The sequence below is a fragment of the Pinus tabuliformis genome, chromosome X (genome assembly GCF_031772625.1).
Source record: "Pinus tabuliformis cultivar Carrire ecotype Pingquan chromosome X, CPIR1, whole genome shotgun sequence".
Taxonomy (NCBI): domain Eukaryota; kingdom Viridiplantae; phylum Streptophyta; class Pinopsida; order Pinales; family Pinaceae; genus Pinus; species Pinus tabuliformis.
Genome location: NC_142308.1, coordinates 741,525,409 through 741,545,858, shown reverse-complemented (window position 1 = coordinate 741,545,858; position 20,450 = coordinate 741,525,409).

Here is a 20,450-nt window from a genome sequence, read left to right as displayed (position 1 = left end):
TTTGAAATCATCTACAAAAAAGGGAAGCAAAATGTGGTGGCAGATGCACTCTCAAGAAAGGATGAGGATGTGGAAGCATTGTTGTGTGCCATTTCTATTATCCAACCAGATTGGATAAACGAAGCAAAGGAGGAATGGAAGAATGACGAAGAAGTGTGGGCACTTATTCGAAAGCTACAACAAGATTCCAGTACTTCTGATACATTTAGCTGGCAAAATGATTGTTTATGGTACAAAGATCGCTTATACCTCTGTAAGAATTCCCAGCTAAAACAAAAGATTCTTATGGAATTGCACACTTCTCCCTTAGGAGGGCACTCAGGATTTTTAAAAACTTACCACAGGGTTAAGAAGGAATTTTTTTGGGATGGCCTTAAATCAGATATTCAAAAGTTTGTGGCGGAATGTTTAGTTTGCCAGCAAAATAAAGTTGAAACAATTAAGACACCGGGTCTATTACAACCTTTATCCATTCCAAGCCAACGTTGGGAGGAGATTTCAATGGATTTTATCACAGGTTTACCCAAGTCTGAGGGAAAGAGTGTCATCATGGTGGTAGTTGACAGACTTACCAAGTATGCACACTTTTGTGCATTATCACATCCATTTAAAGCCAGTACAGTTTCTACTGCATTTATGGAAACAGTTCAAAAGCTACATGGAAACCCAAAGATTATTGTAAGTGACAAAGATCCCATTTTCACTAGAAATTTTTGGACAGAATTATTTTCTTGTCTTGGTACTCAGTTAGCTCATAGCTCATCTTATCATCCTCAATCTGATGGGCAAACTGAGATAGTAAACAAATGTTTGGAAGGATATCTTTGTTGCTTTGTATCTGATAAACAGACACAATGGGTCAAATGGTTGCCTCTGGCTGAATGGTGGTATAACACTTCCTTCCATACAGCAACAAAAATGACCCCATTTATGGCACTTTATGGGTATCAACCACCATCCATCACATCATATTTAAGAGAAAATTCTAAGGTTCAGGCAGTGGAACATCACATCGAACATCAACAACAAGTCCTCCAACTCTTAAAGGATAACCTCATATTGGCACAAAATAGAATGAAACAACAGGCAGATCAACATCACAGTGAAAGAAGTTTTGAAGTAGGTGATTGGGTATTCCTACGGCTACAACCATATAAGCAAATGTCCCTAAAGCAAGCTAAGAAGGATAATAAATTATCACCAAAGTATTATGGTTCGTACAAGGTGTTGCAAAAGATTGGTACTATGGCATACAAATTGGAGCTTCCTGCAGCTTCTCGATTGCACCCAGTCTTCCATGTTTCATGTTTAAAGAAGGTTATAGGTGACAAGCTCCCAATTCAAACAATATTGCCAGAACTTGATGAGGAAGGAAAAATTATATTGGAACCGGAAGCAGTCACAGAAACAAGAACTCGACAACTACGAAATCGATCAATTTCAGAGTATCTTATCAAGTGGAAGAACTTATCCACTGAAGATTCCACATGGGAGGATGAGAATTTTATGCAGAAGTATCCAGAACTACTCAAGCGTTGAGGACAACACTTTTTTGAAGGAGAGGGGCATGTTGGGTCCCTATAATACTAGTGATTACCCCATTACTATTGTAGTTATACCCCTTATTTATATTGTTGTGCCCCTATTACCCCCATATTGTTATTTATGTGCCCCATAGAATCCCTCTATTGTTATTTTTGTGGCTTTATATTATTATTGTTAGGTCGGTTGGATTATATTGTGACTCCTTAGACTCCTATATATAGAAAGGAGGTTTTGTCATTTGTATCATCCAAGAATTGTTCATTTATGTAATGTAAAGGAGGTTGCCCCCTCGAAGAGGCTGAATTCTAAGGCGTTGATCTATCTTTTCTATCTTTTCTTGAGCTGGTTTCATAACACCAACACACAACCCATCCAGTCCGAGGGGTGAACCTAGCTCTGATACCACTTTGTAACACCTTCCTCCCACGTCTACCCAATTAATCAGCCAACTAGGGTAAAAATGTGACGAGAAGTTACTATGATATGATTCGACCTCCTAAGTCACCTTAAGGAAGTGGAACTGGTGGAAACACAGCATATAGACCTTCCACATCAGCAACAAGAATCCCAGGAACCATTCCAACCACTTAGGTAACCAACTCCTAGGTCCTGCTGAGTTTTAGACCATTAAACCCTCGGATGCTCCCCTGTTATGGACAAGCATGCGTCAAGGACGTTGTAGACGCTCCCACGACATGGGTATGCATTCGTCCAAGGACTTTTCTACCCAGTGTTGTTCCTGCGTCTCCAGGATTTGAGCCACTTTTTCATCCCCAGAACTCAATGACACTTTTAGAACCGAAAGATAACAACAGAATAAGGATACAAATGCAACTACTTGAACAAGTACTTGACTGGACCCCTACTAGCCATGACAGGCATTTTGTCAAACATGTCATAATTATGTAATCTACAGGTTTAAACAACATATTTGAGCATAGGGGTATCATACTCCTATAAGAATCGCTAAGAATAATTGATGCCTCAACACATTAGCTGCAGTTTCATCCATTAGGCCATACATACATTGTCATTCATTTACAAGTAAAAACATGATGAGATCCATACATAGCCACTATCATAATACATGTTCATAACCAGCATAATAAAAACAAAATTACCAAGGAAACAATAGCCATATAATCCACATATAAACTAGTATAATACTCATGAATTAAAAAGGAAAAATAACCTCATATAAATAATGCAAAGGCTAACCAAGTTCAGTACTTCCACGAAGCACCCGACCGTAAACATAGCTAAGTCAAATCTCTCTTCAGCAAGTCACCCCCGTGCCATATTCCAAGCATGAATGTGGGATCTCATGAAACACATCAATCAATCAAAACCATCCAGGGCTTCTAGAAGCCAAACCGCCTCAACCCATCAAACAGTGATTCCACCTCATGGTTGGACGTCACAAACCATCACCAGATTGGTCTCTACCCAAGCCTTCCAAGGCTCGAGAGCATTTGTTCCAACCAAGGCTTCTAGGACTAGTAACTCAACCTACGGTTATCGCCAGGCTTCCAGAGTGTTTGTCCAACCAAGGCTTCCAGACTAGTAACTCAACCCACCAAGGGATTTCAGAGCATTTGTCCAACCAAGGCTTCTAGGACTAGTAACTCAACCCAAGTTGTTATAGGGCTTCCAAAGCGTTTGTCCAACCAGGGCTTCTAGGAACTAGTAACTCAACCCAAACTAAAGGAAACATGAGAACCAACCAGAAAACAAAGAAATGAACCCACAACACCATGGCTATCTAGGAAATGGCAAGGCTAAGCAAATCCACTGTCATTCCAAGCAATCATCCATTCCAATAACAAATCATGACCAATAAACCACATGCATGCCAAAAATAGTGAGGAAAACATACATACAACTTGGTACCTGCAAGAAAAACCCGTTGTAGTTGTTGATCCCAATGTTCTCTTTCGATTTCTTGCTCTTCCTTTTCCTTCTTGCTCAAAATCTCCAAGTATGGCACACTCCTCTAAGACTGCTCTAAGAAAACTCTAAGTGTCCAAGTGTATGAGAGAGAGAGAATAGAGAGAGAGCTCCAAAACTAAACTAACAGAAGTCTGTGAAATGATCCTCATAAGCCTTTTTGTTAATGAGACATAACTGAACACAAGAATGGAGGCACAAGAGACAAGAAATGGAGTTGAGTGAAGGACTCGAGTTCGGGAAAGGAAGGAGGAGATGGAATGAAGGCTTTTGCTTACTGTCATGCAAGACCATAGGTATTTTGGCATCAGAACTGAACTAGCCCATCTAGGATGAGACAACCTGCATTAGGTTGGAAGGGTGGCCTAGTGGGGTTCAAAGGCTGAAAAGGTAGGTTCTTTGTATACACTTAAGGTTTCTTGGTACTATGGATTTGTGGACCAAGAAATTGTCTCGAGGGATGTTGTCAATTGTGGATTTTAATAAAGAAGAAGGCCAATGGCCAGTTTTCATTATATATTTGTTCATGTGTATGATGATGTTAATATTAAATTGATGTCTTATATATAATGTTCATGCCTTTATGAACGGAAGTTTAATTTGAAGTGACACTAAAAATGCCCATGCTATATCGAAGAGTTATGATATTTTTTAAGTAATTAATGGTATAGATATTATATAAGTAAACTTATTGTGAAGTTTAGTCTGGGTGAAGTAACTTTATGCTCCACAACGTGAAGGTGAAACATGTTGGTGTCGCATGCTCAAGGGATTGTTATGAGCCCAAAAGGCACCTTGTGACCATGGGAGTCCCTAGGTTCGTGACAAGTGGTACCATAGCTACCATACACAAGTAAATATAGTGATTTGTACCACATAGAGGTGTTAGCAAAGCTACAAGAAGATAGTGATGTTGAATAGGTGGCTTTTAAGGCAAAGTAGATATAAAGAGTGGTAGAAGAACTAGAAATATTATTCTCCTACTCACAAGTGGTGTCAATCTACCATTCAACTTGCAAGTGGTGAAGAAATATTGATTACATATAGGTAGTACCGAAGGAAGGAAGGTTGAAGGAATATTGTAAAGACATATGCCTTTTTGTTTGTAGGTTATTGGGGGAAGGTGTTGGGACAGGGTCCCCTGGGGTTAAATTTTGTAATATTGTAAAGTCTTTGGATTTTGAGGAGCGGAGCGCGCTGGCCGATAGGAGTCAAAGGGTCTTTAGGAAGGTCAAAGACCCTTAGTTTGTTAAGAGTAAGTTGTTTTGTCACCCACCCATGGTTCGCAGACCATGATATTGTAATAGAGAATGATATAAAAATAAGTCATAGAGAGTAATGAGATCTATCAATCTATCAGTGAATGATCTAAGTAAGAGATAAAAGTATGTTTTCTATAATTAGGAGAAGGGGAAGCCTCCTGTAGACCTTGGCATGTCCACAGCTGAGTGTGCGAGCCCCTGTAGCCATGTGCACAGGGTTAGAAGAATTTGTAATTGAAGGTCTACGCGTAATAAAGGTTGGTTTGGGGCATTTTGTATCTGTGTGTTATTGTTTACTTAGGAAATTATTGTATTTCACTTTGTTTACTGCAATCTATCATGAAAAATACTTAATAGATGCGCAAAAGAGGTAGATTTGTTATTTTACTCAATGTTATGAATGTTTAGCGCAATCGGCATAGGGTTTGCATCTGTTAACTATTACTTACTGTAATTTTTAGGTTTTAAGGATTAGGGTTAGCGAAGGTCGGAATAAAGCCCTAAGAGTAACAGAAACACATCACATAGTACTTTGGATGTAGAAACCTGGTTCTAGAATCCTCCAATACTGCCTCGGGTAAGACTGCGGCCTGCGTTATGGGGGTTGTTGCGAAAGGGTCAGTAGTGTAGGGTTTTGCTGGTTAGCGCAACTAACCTGGGTCCAAGCCCTCTCAAGCTAACAACGAAACAAACTTAGGGGATTTGACCTTCCTAAATCCCCTTTGACTCCTATAGACTTGCATGCTTCGCTCCTCAAAATGCGGAGACTTTACAATATTACAAAACTTTTACAAAATTTAACCCTAGGGGACCCTATCCCAACAGAAGGGACTTGTGTAATTGTTTTCTAGGTGGGCAAGGGGTTTTGGCTGTTATTTTTGGCACATGTTTCAATTGAAAAATTTAAAGTGAGCCTGATGACGTCACATATGGGAAGAAGCAAGACATGATGATGAACACTAGGTCTAACCTAGTGGACCAAGATGAGGTGGCACTGAGAAAGTTTGAGATCTTGAGATGACATTGTTACGAATGGTAGAAGGTATGGAAGGCCATGGAAAGGAATTTGAAGAAATATGAGTAGACAATTATGATATTAAGGGAGCTAACGAGTCAAGGTTCTACTCCATTGAATTTGTAGTAAGATAAGCCCAAAATTAGGAAGATCAAATGAAGGACTTGGGGGATCAAGTGAAGTAACTTGTGGCACTCACAAGAGACCAGACTAATAATATTGTAGTATTGAAGTAATCTATAGGGTAGAGTTCAAGTAGTTCATCTATGAAGGTGACGATGAAAGAAACTGAGATGTATGATGGGATAAGAAGCAAACTGAGATGTATGATGGGATAAGAAGCGTTAAGGTGTTGGGACATGGTGAAAATGTTGAAACAAATAAAGGGTTGTTTTGAAGAGACAAAAGTTAATTCAACAACCATGTATCTGATAGGAAAAATGAAACTTTGGTGGAAAACTAGGGTTGAGGGCTTAGCAGCAAGTCACATCATGGATATAATTGAGACTTTCACAAAGCTGAAAGAGGCTTTGTATGCGCAGTTTGGACTAGGGAATCAAGAATGGGTGGCAATGGATCATCTAAGGGAGTTGAAGCATATCAGTAAGATACAAACAAATATTAAAGAAATATCAAGTCTTGTGTTAGAGCTTAGAGATATGCATGTGAAGGGTAAGGCATACCACTTTATCAACATTCTCCAGCCATAAGCAGAGAAGGAAGTTATGAAGTAGGGAGTCCAATCTCTTTCAACAACTATCACCATTGTAGAGAAACTTCTTAACTACTAGACATATGGTAAGGATAAGGAGGAGATGTAGAGTGATAAGAGCAAGAATAAAAAGGACCAAGAGAAAGGGAATACTTCTAAGGAAGGAAAAACAACAGGTGAAATCAAAGAAAAGAAGCCCACGTCTTGTTGGATTTGCGGAGATGATCACTTGGCAAGGAATTTCCCAGATAAGCATAAGGTAGCTACTTTGGAGCAACAATATGTAGTTAAGGTAGGGATGTTGTAGGTAGTAGGGTCCTCATTAGAGCAAGGAGGAGACCCAAATACAGTAGTGAGGATGGCCACCATCTTCAAGAGTAAACATTAGTTTTGTGGTGCTACATGCAAATAGTTGAATAACAACAATATGGAGTATCTTCTCTCATGACATGTGAATATCATGTTCGCTTTGACAGACATGGTATGGAAGTTTGAAAAGAGTGCAAGTAAATTGGAGCAAGAAGAGGATACCAAGATGGCAACAATGGTTCATAATTGTGACCAAGGAGAGGTGCCTTGGTATGTTGAGGCCAAGATGGAGGATGGTATACGACCATTGAGCTCGGGAGGTTGACCACAAAATCGAGAGATTGAAAGGCTTGTTGAGGAAAAAGAAGGTAAGATAGTGTCATATCCTCCTCTACTTACTTACATGGTGAGGAAGTATGAAGGGATGCTTCCAGGAGATCAGATGGGAGATGATGGTGGAGGTCATCATGACCAACACTGTTATTAATCTCATTGATCCATGAGGAGATGGATCACTATTGTAGTCATATGGTGAGCTAAGATCACAGGGGTACCTAGGGTTGTGCCTCTACAATAATAGATTGATGGATTTATTATGATATGAGATCAAGCGTATTGCACTATCAGACATGACTTCTTATGGAGTTTGGTTCGATGATTAGATTAACTACCTGATTAGCCCAGCCTCGTGAGGGGATCCAACACATGTTGATATGTAGGAGTGATTTCTAGAGATGCAATGAGAGATATAATATGGAGGAACTTCATCATGATGACGATATCAGTGCAAGATGACAGGTGGGTTGTGGTCAGATTATTGTCGGGACGACAATAACTTTGAGTGGGGGAGGATGTTAGGCCCTAGAGTTGGGCACACCTTTAACTAAGGTGCACGCCATGGGTGACATCTCCGTTGCACGAATTATGATGAACATATTGCAAGAAATTCAATGAAAGAGGATGTTGGGGGAGAGTGTGCCAATTCGAGGTATCAAAAAACCAATACTTGAGATTTCCATTAGGTGCATGTGGGAAGCTTGGTGGCATGGTGGATGCGAGTGATTGAGCACCCAAATTCTCATAATGATGGGTGAAGAGGTCCAATATGACACCATTAGAGGCAACATGGATACCCCAAGGCATAAGACAAAACGCCCCTAAATGAGCAACCAAATGTTAGAGGAGGTTATCCTATGATGAGTTGGATCAAAGGGGAGGGTGTCATGGTGGAAGGGGTGGTGGTTGAGTCCCTAAGATGAGAAATACAAGTTGAGGGTGCATTGGCTAGGCGAGATGAGACAAGTGAGACGAGCTGAGGGCACATTGGTCAGGTGAGAAGAGTCGAGGGCACGTTAACCAAAACAAAACTTGAGGTTGTTTGAGCATAATGATGAGTTGACTCGACCCAAGGTGCTTGACACATGGGCGAGTTGACCCATGTTGCAACGGAACGACAAGTGAAGTTGACCTAACTTTGAGAGGGAGAACCACACAAACAAACGGGGACAATTCATATAAGTAAATGAATTGCATGATGAGGAAGGCACACAACACATCATAACAAAACACAACATAAGACACAACCACACACAAGAAATAATGCACAAGAGATGATTGAGGGAGTTGAGAAAAGGATTCAATTTCAGACAAGGAAGGAGGAGATGAAACGAATGCTCAGGCCTACAGTTATGTAAGGCTCGAGGTCTTTTAGCAGTCAAACTGAATCGGATCATCTAGGGTGACACGACTTATGAAGGGGAAGAGATGACCATGGTAGGGTGGAAGGGTGACACGTTGGGTCCGAAGGCTGAAAAAGTAGGTTCTTTGTATTCATTTGGGGTTTCTTGGTTTATAGATTCGTGGACAGAGACATTGTCTCAGGGGATTTTGTAAATTGTGGATTTTAATAAAGTAGAAGGTCGATAGCCCATTTTCTTTATAAATTTATGCACGAGTATGATAATGTTAATGTTGAATTTATGTCTTGCATATAATGCTCATGTTTGTATGAATGTAAGTTTAATTTGAAGTAATAGTAAGATTGCTACATGATATCCAAGAGTTATGATATTATGCTAAGCTAAAGATATATAGATTATATAAGTAAATTTACTATGAGGCATAGTTCGGGTGAACTATGTGCTCTATAAGGCAGAGGTAAAACGTGTTGGTGTTGTGTTCTTAAGTGATCACGGTGCACCTGAAAGGCACCTTGTGACCATAGGAGGCCCTATGGTTGTGACGGGTATGCATTAGAGACATATCATAACCTTTACATGGAGAATTATTAGATTTTAAAATTTATAAAATTAATATAATCAACAAATAAATCTACTTTGATTATTAAGAAAAAATGTTGAGAACAAATTAAAATAGTTTTCAAAATTTAAAAGGAATAATAAAAACTAATGACCTACGTATGAAGATTATGAAAGGAATAATAAAAACTAACAACCTAAAATTATTAATTTTTTTAAATTTTGTATCATTAAGGTGATAAAATAATAAATTCTATTTAGAGAGAACTTTTCTAGATCGATCACATAGATAATTTAGTGTTCAACGCGTTTTGAATCACCCAATCATCAAAACTAAGATGGACAGTGTGATATAAGCTAGCAATTAAATAGTGTAGAGATGCACGACAAAAAAAGAATTACAATGGTCAAATTTTTAATGATAAAAAATGAATTAATTCACAAGATACCTAAAAATTATTTATTTACATGAAATGTATAAGAAATAGAATTAAAAATCAAGTAGTCTTTAAGTGCGACTTTGTGGAAAGCTTTCCAGTTTATTTTTCGATCTAATTTGTCTAGAATCCGACATGGATTCATTAAAATCACAAGTTTGACAAGTGAATGCTTCACAATCAAAGTGCTCTAGTGGTTTTTGAGGGTGTTGAATCCATATATGCAGTAAAAAAAACAATTTAAACAACACAAATCAAGATTTGGCCACAATTTTTTTTCACTAAATTCCAGCCAAAAATCCTCCAGAAACTCCAAAAAGTCGCACTTAAAGACTACTCCATTTAAAATATTTAATATTAATATTTAACAAAATAAATGAATAGAAAAAGGAATGGCTAAATTGAATAAAATAAGAATAATAAGAATATATTTACCAACGCAAAATATGTATTTATGTATATTTTTATGAATATATAACTTTAGGTATATATTTTTTTCCAAGGAAAAAATTGTAATTTCATTCACATGTAAAAAACAAAATTACATTTAGCATATGCACCAATGAGATAATGCATTCTTCAGGATGATTCCCCCATTGTATTAGGCAGAAAGGTTGTTTAACAACCCATCATGATAATACATATGAGCACTAAGCTTAAGACTAGTTCAAAAAATTCATACAAATATAATCATCGGAGAGATGAGACTCCAAAATTAAGCACATGTATATGTACGTGTAGAGGAAAAAGTCTATACTGCCCTCTGTAGACAGAGGGATAGCAAAAATCGCACTATAGAGCTACAATGCTCCAAAAAAACCTATACCCAGAAACCTGTAATAACACCTTCGGTGACTAAAAAGCCCAAAAAAGGCATGAGCCAAGCCATGCCTCACATCAACTAAATCTCATCCATATAAGGCATGTGGTAAAATTTAGATCTGTCCTAGCCCCGTAACTTAGTTATTTTCCAGAGCCCCCTATCCAGGAGAAAGCATTCCTTAGAAAACTTGTCGTCTTCCTGGTTCCTTATCATGTAGATATGCATGCAAGAGAAATGTGTGAAAGAAAGTCTCAATCTACAAATATCCTCCACAATGTTAACCAAATGAATATTCTGCACTGTTGAACATCATTAACCCAGTTAACCAACAATAATGAATCACCAAAATTTTGAATCTTGTCATAACCCTTTTCAATGGTAAAGGCTATCAGATATTTGCATGTTAGTGACTCCGCCTAGTTTTTTGTTCCCTTTCCCATACTAATTTTTACATGAAAGGCTTGTTGCTCAATCAAATTGAGAGTAAAAACCCCTCCCGCTTGATTCCCAACCCCCTGGGATGCCCCATCAAAGAAACTCGATGGTATAGAAAAGTCATAAACAACTTGAGGAACATCCCTAACCACTTGAATGTATTTTACTCAAGGAAAATGTTTTAGGAAGGCCAGTCTCTCCACTGTAATCCTCCCTGTGAAGGACGAGATCCCTTAGAAAATTTCCTTATTTCTGGCAATCTAGCTGCCCCAACAAACTATAAGAGGAAGTTCTTGGAATACTCTGTTTTCCCTATACTGAACCCATCTCAACTAGGAGGTAGCAAATGTAGGACCTTCCCACCAACATTGTAAACCCAAACTAGAACTACAATCCTTCCACACCTATTATGTAAATGGGCATGTCACGAAGAGATGGTCGATCAATTCATTATCCCCTTTGCATAGTGAGCACCACCCCAAATCAATTGTGAAATTGCATTGCAATACCTCCCAAGTTGGAACTTTATTTTCGATGATGCACCAAACCAACAACTTTGTGTTTTGTGGACATTTTTCCTTCTAGACTGTCCTCCACCACTACTCTGGATCAACCATTAAAGCCAAGACATTCAGGAAAGTATAATCCAATTATGGAGTGTATATACCAAGTGGGGAGGATTCCCACACAAGCTCATCTTCCTAGTCTTGGAGTCTAATATGAGCTCTCGACATGGCATCCACATACTACCTCCATTCCTCGTGTAGCCCTTCAAGAATATGTAAGGATTTTGCATAAAGGCAACCTTTTCTGCACAGATTTGTTACAACGGGGTTTCCAATCTAGTTGCATCTAGTAAAACCTTAATCCTAGAGATGAAAATTAATATTTTGGGAAAGTAGATGTCTATCCCCACTCCATGGCCAAGGATCATACCCCAATCTCACCCTATGCCCATTCCCAATATTCCATGCCAACCCATAAGCAATTAATGCAAAGTAATTTAATGTCGAACTCCAGACAAATGATATGTTACCTCTGGGCTCGTTTGGGTGCCAAATCCAATCCGTAAGGGAATTTAGTCTGATATATTTTTGAGTGAACTTTCATCCATAAGATGGATGTAGTAAGGAGTCTCCACCCTGATTTTTCTGCAAGTGATTTGGAAAATAAAAATATGTTTTTTAAACCACACCCCCCAGGAGTTTACGGATTGCCAACTTTGACCATTTTACCCATTGCAACATGAAATTTTCCTGATATCCTTCTCATATAAATTCAAAACAGATCCTTCTTACTTTTTCCAAAACCCTTTTTGGAATCCATGCCAACGGCATCTAATAGACATGGATTGCCTCAAGCACTGACTTAACAAGCACCAAACAATTGACTCTAGAAAGCCATCTATGACTCTAGTAGGACAACCTCTTTTCAAACTTTTCTAGAATACAAAACCAGCCTTATGTTATGTATTTGTTAGGTTTTAGATGGAATCCCAAGTATTTTAGGCCTCAATTAAAATTCAAAATCTCAAATTGAAAAAACCTTCTGATTTTATTGATCTCTTGTCGATCCAAGTTGTGTACAACAATTGAGGATTTTGAGGCATTGATGACCATCCCAGTCACCTTGCTAAAAAGTTCAAGGATTCCATGAAGAGTTTGCAGGTCCCTTAGAGATCCATCATAAAAAATTAGGATATCATCTACAAACAATAAATGCGTAATAGCTAGAGTTATGGCAAAACTTACAACTTTGAAATAATCTTTTTGTTTGGCAGCCTTCAACACTTTGTTAAGACCTTCAAAAAATAATAAAAAGAAGTGAGATAGGGGACAACCTTGTTTAAGGCTCTATTCAGTTATGAAGAAAGGAGACAATGCTCCATTAATAAAAACCTCAAACGATACAGACAACATACAATTCATAATCCACTTTATAAAAGGAACCTCAAACCCCACATGCGTAAGAAGGAGGCATATAAAAAGCCATCTGACACTGTCATATGCCTTAGAGAGGTTTATTTTGATGACAAGTACTTTGAGTTTCTGAGTTTTTATGCTATGGGATCCCTCTTGAGCCACCCTATTGCCTCATGGATTTGCCTCCCCTCCAAGAAACCAAATTGTTCACTGAAAATAGTCTTTGAAAGCATGGGCTTGATTCTAAGCGTAATCACATTAAAAATAATTTTGTAAATACAATTGCAGAGAGGGATGGGGAAAAAATCCTCAAAGGAATATGGATTATCAACTTTAGGAATGGGGGTGATGAACGTAGAATTGAATGCAAGAAAGATTCTTCCCTCTCTTCTAGACTTGTTTACCACCTTCCGCAAATCCTTCCCCAGAAGGTCAAAGAGGCCTTTAAAGGATTCCACAGCCCATCCATTTGGGCCTGAACTTTTATCTTTCTAGAAACTCGAAAGAAAAAAATTTAATTCTTCTTTTGTGACCTCCTGCATAAGGGAAAGGTCGTTTTCTCATCCACAAACCTGGGGAAGAAATTGGCCACCCTAATAACTTCAGCAATAAATGTTCCTACAAGAGCTCAAAAGAGGTTTGTGAAAGTGATTTTTCTTGAAATCTGCTAGGACCTCAAAATTTGTAACTTCTCTACCAGAGTGATCCTTCAATTTCCTGATTGTATTGGCCATTTTCTGACTCTTCGCATAATCTAGGAAAAAAATTGTGTTTTCATCACCCTTCTCTAACCAAATCGCTCTACATTTTAAACGTCGTTCAACCTCCCTCAAGGCAAGGATCTCCTTTCTCCTGGAGATCAGTTTGCCTAACTCCTCTTTAGAAAGTTGATCCCTAAAACCCTCCTCAACAAAATCAGATGTTGAGGCCACCTATTGTTCAATATTGAGAAGTTCCTCATCCTCCCTGAGCCTCTTCTCAGTAGCCCATTCCTTTGTCCTCGCCTTAATCCTCTTAATATTGTCAACAAAATGCTAGGTTGCAGAGAATCCACTTTCTTGCTCATAATGCCTCCAGTTTGTGTTAACTAATGCTTTGAAGATCTCATCCTGTAGCCACTCAACATTCATTTTGAAGGGGTTGGTTAAATTTTGAAGTTTGTCCCTTAATTTCTAGTAACATTGGAGAATGATCAAATTCTCCAGTTTACCAATCCACTCACACATAAACGCAAACTTATTCACAAGTTCCTCCACCACTAAGAATATGTCAATTCGCTTTGACACCCTCTCCTCCCCTATCCTCTGATTTCTCCAGGTTGGTTTGAGCCTAATAGGCTGCAAGTTGATGATCTTACACAAGTCTAAATGGTGTATGCATAAATCAGAAAGAACATTTGGCTGAGCTCTCGTCCCCATGATTTAATGACACCCATAGAAAAATTTAGATCACCACCCAAAATTAAATTGTTTTTCTTCAACATCAATTTGTTAAAAAATTCAGTCCAAATATCTACCCTCTCTTCATTAGGCCCATAAATATTTAGAAATGTAAAAGTAGTGTCCAACTCCATAGAGAAACCATCCATCCCAAGACCAAAGAAGACACTCTAGGTATTATAGTCCTAAATTTTGTAGGTATCCCATCCTAAGGCCATACCCCCAAAATGTCCTCTTACATCCAACCCCACAAACTTCCAGTATGGTAAAACCCACTCTAGAAAATCACATATTGTGGCCCTTCCCTTAGGGTCTCTTGAAGGAAAATGACCTGGGGTCCTTCAGCCTCAATCAATATCCTAAAAGCAAGTCTTTTAGGGTTGCTTGCTAACCCTCGACAGTTTAAGGAAAGGACTTTCATTAGCGAACAAAGCCTTAGGCCTTCAAAGTTATAAGTTCCCTATCAATTGAGGACTGTTTTCCCAAAACTAACTCCTCCTTAACCTGAGTTTTTGCCAAAGATAGATGACATTTCCAACCCCTTCCTTTCCCATTGTTGATGGGTGCTGAAAGTTTTCCTATCCTGCACATAAGACCAAACGGGTCAGGGGGATCTTCCTCAACCATATATTATAACATATTGAGGTAATATCTTCTTTGTCCAAACCAAAGTTATATGATAAGGAAGGGAATGCAGCAGCACCCCAACCCCCCGCCCATGTCTTTTGGAAGGCTACATGGAACTGGCCCTAAGGATAAAGATGTAACAAGGTTTTGAATTGTATGCACATTTTGTTCATTACGCGACTTATCCCAATACGACTCCATTACTAAAGAAGGACAATAAAATAAAGAGACAGAATGAAGAGGGAGAGAAGTATCCATCAGAACGACGTCCATGTCCACCTAGATATCCATATCCATGGTTCCCTTTTTCAATTTCTTCAATTCAAGTTCCTCTGGTGCCAGGACTTTCACCCCTCCATCCGCCACTCCCTAATGAAAAACCTTGTCCCCATCCGCCTTCCTTCCATCCTTCAAGACTCCTGATCCAACTTTGATAGCCACCACAACCTCTCCATCCTCCATACCCCACTTCCCGACCCCAAGATTATCAAGCACCAAAGCAGATTGGATCCTTACAAAGGGCACCTTTGGCTCCACAAAAGCTCTTTCTTTTGGATGTGTACTCAAGTCGATTGTATATGTTCCCCCAACCTTCCTCTGTTTCTTATTTTTCTGGGGTTGGAATTGTTTTTCCTTAAAATAAATGGTGTAGTTTCCCAAAAGGTATCCATATTTGTGACATTTGTTGCATCTGAAGGGTATCCATTCATAATCGAGGTCCATGCATCGTTCTTTATCCTTCCCAATGTTCATGGTTTGATATAGCTTCGATCTCAGGTATAAACTAACCAGGATTCTAGCCACCGACCAGTGCTTGGTTTCCTTATAAGAGAAGTGTGCTCCCAAATACTTCCCCAAGGTATTCTAGATATTTATGAATCTCATTAGATTCCACATGTGCACAGGATCCCAGGAATATGAACCCATATTGGCATTACATCCATACGCTCCCTACGATCATAAAACAAAGGGTTCTAAAATTTAAAAGCAACCAGGGTGGTATCAATAAACCATACCTCTTTTTCTACCAAAATTATATTCGCCCAAGAAAGAAATAACGGTTGAAACCATCCTTTTGCAAGCAGTTGAATTTCTGGAGGTGATAAAACTCTCCCATTGATATTTTTGCATTTCCATTTTTCCGGTGTTTCCACACTGAAGATCCTCTTTCTCGCCCTCCTCATCGGAGATTTTTCATCTAGTTCAAAAGCCTAAGCCATCTTGATGTCCTCCCCAACACAAAGATTGAATTTTATCAACCCACTCTCCAACTTCAATACCTGGTGCCTCTTTTTGGGGTTTTGTTTCTTGCTCCACACCTGAACCTCTCCTATTGGATCCTCTAAAATTCCTCATTACTCTTATATCCTACCCTCGAAACTTTCGCCTTGGGTCGAGCCCTTAGGAATATCTTCCTCTCTACCAACTTAAAACTATTTAATAGGAGGATCATAAACTGAAGAACATTGTATACCTGGTGGAGTGGCCTCAACTCTAGGTTGTAGTTGACTACCCAAAAGGCTTGAAGAGCCCACTTTCAAGCCACAAAAAAATCCTTTTCTCCTGAAACTCCTACTTGCTTTCTTGGACCAAAAATGTCTACTATTCCTCCTCCTCTAGATTGCTCAAAGAGCGCAAAACCCAGAGAGCTATCAACTAAGAGACCCAGGTGTCCTCTTTCGAAACCAAAATCTACCCCTTGGCTCTTTGGGGGGGTGACATGCAAAAGACTACTTGGTATGCCTGCAAGGAGAGAGAAAACATTATAATATGTGCCTTGTGTCACCGACTTCCTGCTAGACTTCACCTGATCCAAATTTAAACAAGAACGCAACAAATTATAGATATAACCATAAATATAGATATGCAACAAAAATAACACTATCTTTCATTAATATCGAGTAATGAAATATGCTTACAAACAGAATGGAAATGAGATTGGCTCGGGCGATGGTAGCTTATCTCTGAGAAGAGATGTGGCGGCTACATGCTCTAAACTGAGTTATAATGAGGCTCAAGGGCCTTTTTATTATTTAACAATAAGAGAAAACCCTAAAAAACCAAAACCCTAACCCGAGGAGATGTAACACCAAGAGTTTATGGGCCCCGTTGGGGTTAGTTGGGCAACTAACTTTCTAGGGTCGTAACTTGGTCATATTATCTCTGTTTGACGCGCGTGATACCTCATTGGAAATATCTCTTTGAGGAATACAATTGAAAACATGATTTTTATGAAATTGCTTACAGGAATATTGCCAAAAAAACGTCATTTAGGGCCTCAAAACGGTTCCATAAGTTTAGGACCCGAAAACTGCCAAAAATAGTAAACAATGCTACAATTAAGGAAACTGAAAGAAACAATGGTGGGGGTCCACGTGGAATAGGTGGGTGGCCACCAATATCCGCCTAGATCATTCCTCCCCCCTTAGAAGCAATGGTCTCCATTGTGTTGAATTCCTCCATGAGATGAGGAAACTTCTACTGAACTTGGTCCCTAGTGAACCATTTTCCTTGGTGCAAGAGTTGGCCAACTTTGGCAACTCGATACAGTTCGATCTTCTGTTGGTGAGTGTTCTTGATCTATGTGTCCATGATCTAATTAGTTGCAGCTTGTTCCATGTAGTCCGGATTTAACTCTGTTGGTGTGAGCTATTCTGCAATGTCAGATGTGTCCAGTAATGGCAGAAAGTTTGGCCGAAGGCGATCCACATTGAACATTGGGTGCACGCCAAGGAATGGGGGAATTCTAAGCTCAAAATCATTATCTCCCACAGCCTTAGTGGTGGTGTATCTCCGATATCTAAGTGGGCTAATCTTGCAGTGGGACCCAGTGAGGCGTTCCTTCTGCAAATATAGCCAAACTTTGTTGCCCACCTGGAACTTGTGTGGCACTCGATGCTGATCATGCCGCTGCTTGTACTTATCATTAGCTTTGTCCAATATGTCATGGACTTGTTGGTGGATGTGTTGAATGTGCTCAATGAAGTTATTTGCCTTGTCGGCTTCAGACTGGACATTAGCCGCATATGCCTGAGTCGTTGCAAATGGTATGGCCACATCAATGGGACATAGTGGCTGGAATCCCAAGCCCACCTAAAAAGGGTCATGGCCAGTCGAGCTATGGAGAGCCCGATTGTAGTTGTGCTAGACATAGGGGCAACTCTCATCCCATGTGCATGGATGCTTTGAGTTGTACATGTGTAGAATGTGTACGATCATCCTATTGACAACCTCTGTCTAGCCATCAGTTTCAGTATGGAAAGTTATGGACTCAGTGAGCTTGGTGTCCAACATCGATCAGAGACTGAACCAAAATGTACTGAGGAACCTGTTGTCCTAATCTGAGATGATAGATTGTGGGATCCAAAAGTGTACCCAAACTCATTCAAAGAAGATTTTAGCAGTGGCTTCTGCTGTGATACTCTTCTTGCAAGCCACCATAATGGCCATCTTCGATAATCTGTTGACGACCACAAAAACACAGTCATTGCCATGCTTAGTAGAAGGAAGGCCTGACATGTAATCCATGGAGATGGATTGCCAAGGTCGACTGGGGGTAGGCAGCGGAGTATAAAAACCTTGCTTCTTGATGGTCGATTTGGCAATGGTGCAGGCAGTGCACAATCTGATGAACTTCCCGACGTCTTGTCAAAGGTTCGGCCAATAGAAATACTTCTGCATTACTGCTGTTAGCGTTTGAAATTTCACCTCAGGCTGAAAAGGCAAATCTCAAAAGCTACATCAAACCATTCAGCCTCGTAGCTAGCCCTACGGGGCAGGAGAAGGCTCTCTCCGGTCAATCTCGGTAAATTTTCAATAGGAAGAGATGACCAATCAAGGTAACACAGATATTAGGCTAGTAAACTGATTTGAAGGTTGATTTGGGGGTTTTTGGGGTTTTTGGTGGCAAATTGAGGATCTGCAATTTAGGGTGCGGGGATTGGACACAGTTTCTGCAGGGGGGTCTTTGGGGCAAGGTAGGAACCTGTGCAGATGTCTTTAGCTGAAGTGGGTGATCTGGAAGAAAGAAAAGAAGGCTAAAGAGAGCAAACAATGGATTTGAATTCTCTTTAGACAGTAGAAAACATAGAAATTAAACAAATTTGAAAGCAGAGCATGCAAGCATGAGTTCTAACTTTATCACTTCATTTGTTTAATATGCAGCAGTATAGAAAGGAAATGAATCACATAACAAAGCTTACAATAACATGAAGAGACACACCATCAACACAATGAGTCCACAAGAATCCCAATGATGACTGCAAAACCCTGGTCTTCCTTAGCCAAAAATTGCAGAGATACAAGCAAAATATACAATGATAGTTCCTCCCTCAAGAGTCCAACCATGAAAATGAGCATGAAAGTACATAATATAGGTGATCTAACCTCTTCCCCACCTCTAGGGGTCGAGCTCACCATCCTAGGAGCTGTTTGAACAACTCCTAAACTAAGCACTACAAAATAGGCAGTTAAAACAACTTGCCTCTAAAAACTTGGAAACCAGTTCATACAGTCAATTTTACTCTTTTACATGAGAGAAACTTCTAGAAGAGTAAAATTACCCAAAAAGTGCCACAAGTACAGTCAAAAGGATCATCATCGACCTCAGCAAGTCAAACTGGTGCTAATCTGCAAATTCTGGGCTGAACTGGTCAAATCTGGCCAAATCTGCTCAACGGGTCGCGCACTTTGGAGGCCTGTTTGGAGCCCTTCCCGGTATCAGAATCAGGTGCAAGATAGCTCGTTGGAAAGGTCTCTGATTCCAACCCAACCGGAATTTTTGGATTTGGAGGTCATTTTCCCAGTCAAAAGTCAATTCTCCCAAGACTACTTTTGCAGCTCAAAAAAGGGGCAGAAAGTCAAAATTTGACTGTATTTTGACCTTTTGGAGGCCCAAAACTCCATGAAAACTCTAGGTAATGGATGTGCATATGTAACTTTGCATGACAAATCCACCAATGCAAAGTTTCCGCAAAACGGAGCTACGAGGACAAAGGGTCTCACCGGGGGTGAGACCCGTTGAGAAGCCAAAACCTGTAAATTGCCCAAAAATGCCAAAAATGAGCCAAAACTTCCAAATTTTTTTGTGCTTGATGCTGTGGAGAGGCTAGTGAGTGTCATGATGAGTGAGAGAAGCTTCGGCCAAGATGCGGAGTGGGTTGGCCTTCTTTTTCCTCCCAAGAGCCTCGGTCAATCTTCTTTGGAACACTTTCATCTTTGCTTTACAAACGTGCATCCTAGCCCAATAGTGGTTTTTCATGTTCCTTAGCAGCCTTTTGTCTTGGTTGGCCTTAGCCAACAGCCTCTCCAAGTGGGCATTCTCCTGAATAAGCAAAGACTCCCGGTCAACAGGCAATGGATCACCGGGCCTCCTACGGTTTAGGACTCGATCACTTCGAATCCTCCAAATCTCATCAAGGGCCTTCTCCTCCTCCAGCTGAGTGTTCCGCTGCTCTAGATATGTGATGGTCCACTGAGCACCATCAAGTCTCCGCTGCAAAGTCTCATTCTCGTCCCTGAGTTGCTGGATAATCTCCTTTGCCTCTTGGCTAGGAGAACTGACCTCAAGATCGATCACTGGGTCCTCATGAACCATGGGCTCTTTGCCCCTCTGCAATACCTCTGCTGGTGAAGAAAGCGAGGCCCCTTCCACCTGCTGTGGAGATAACACTCGATGCTCTGAAGATGAAGGCGAGACCCCTTCCACCTGCTGTGGAGA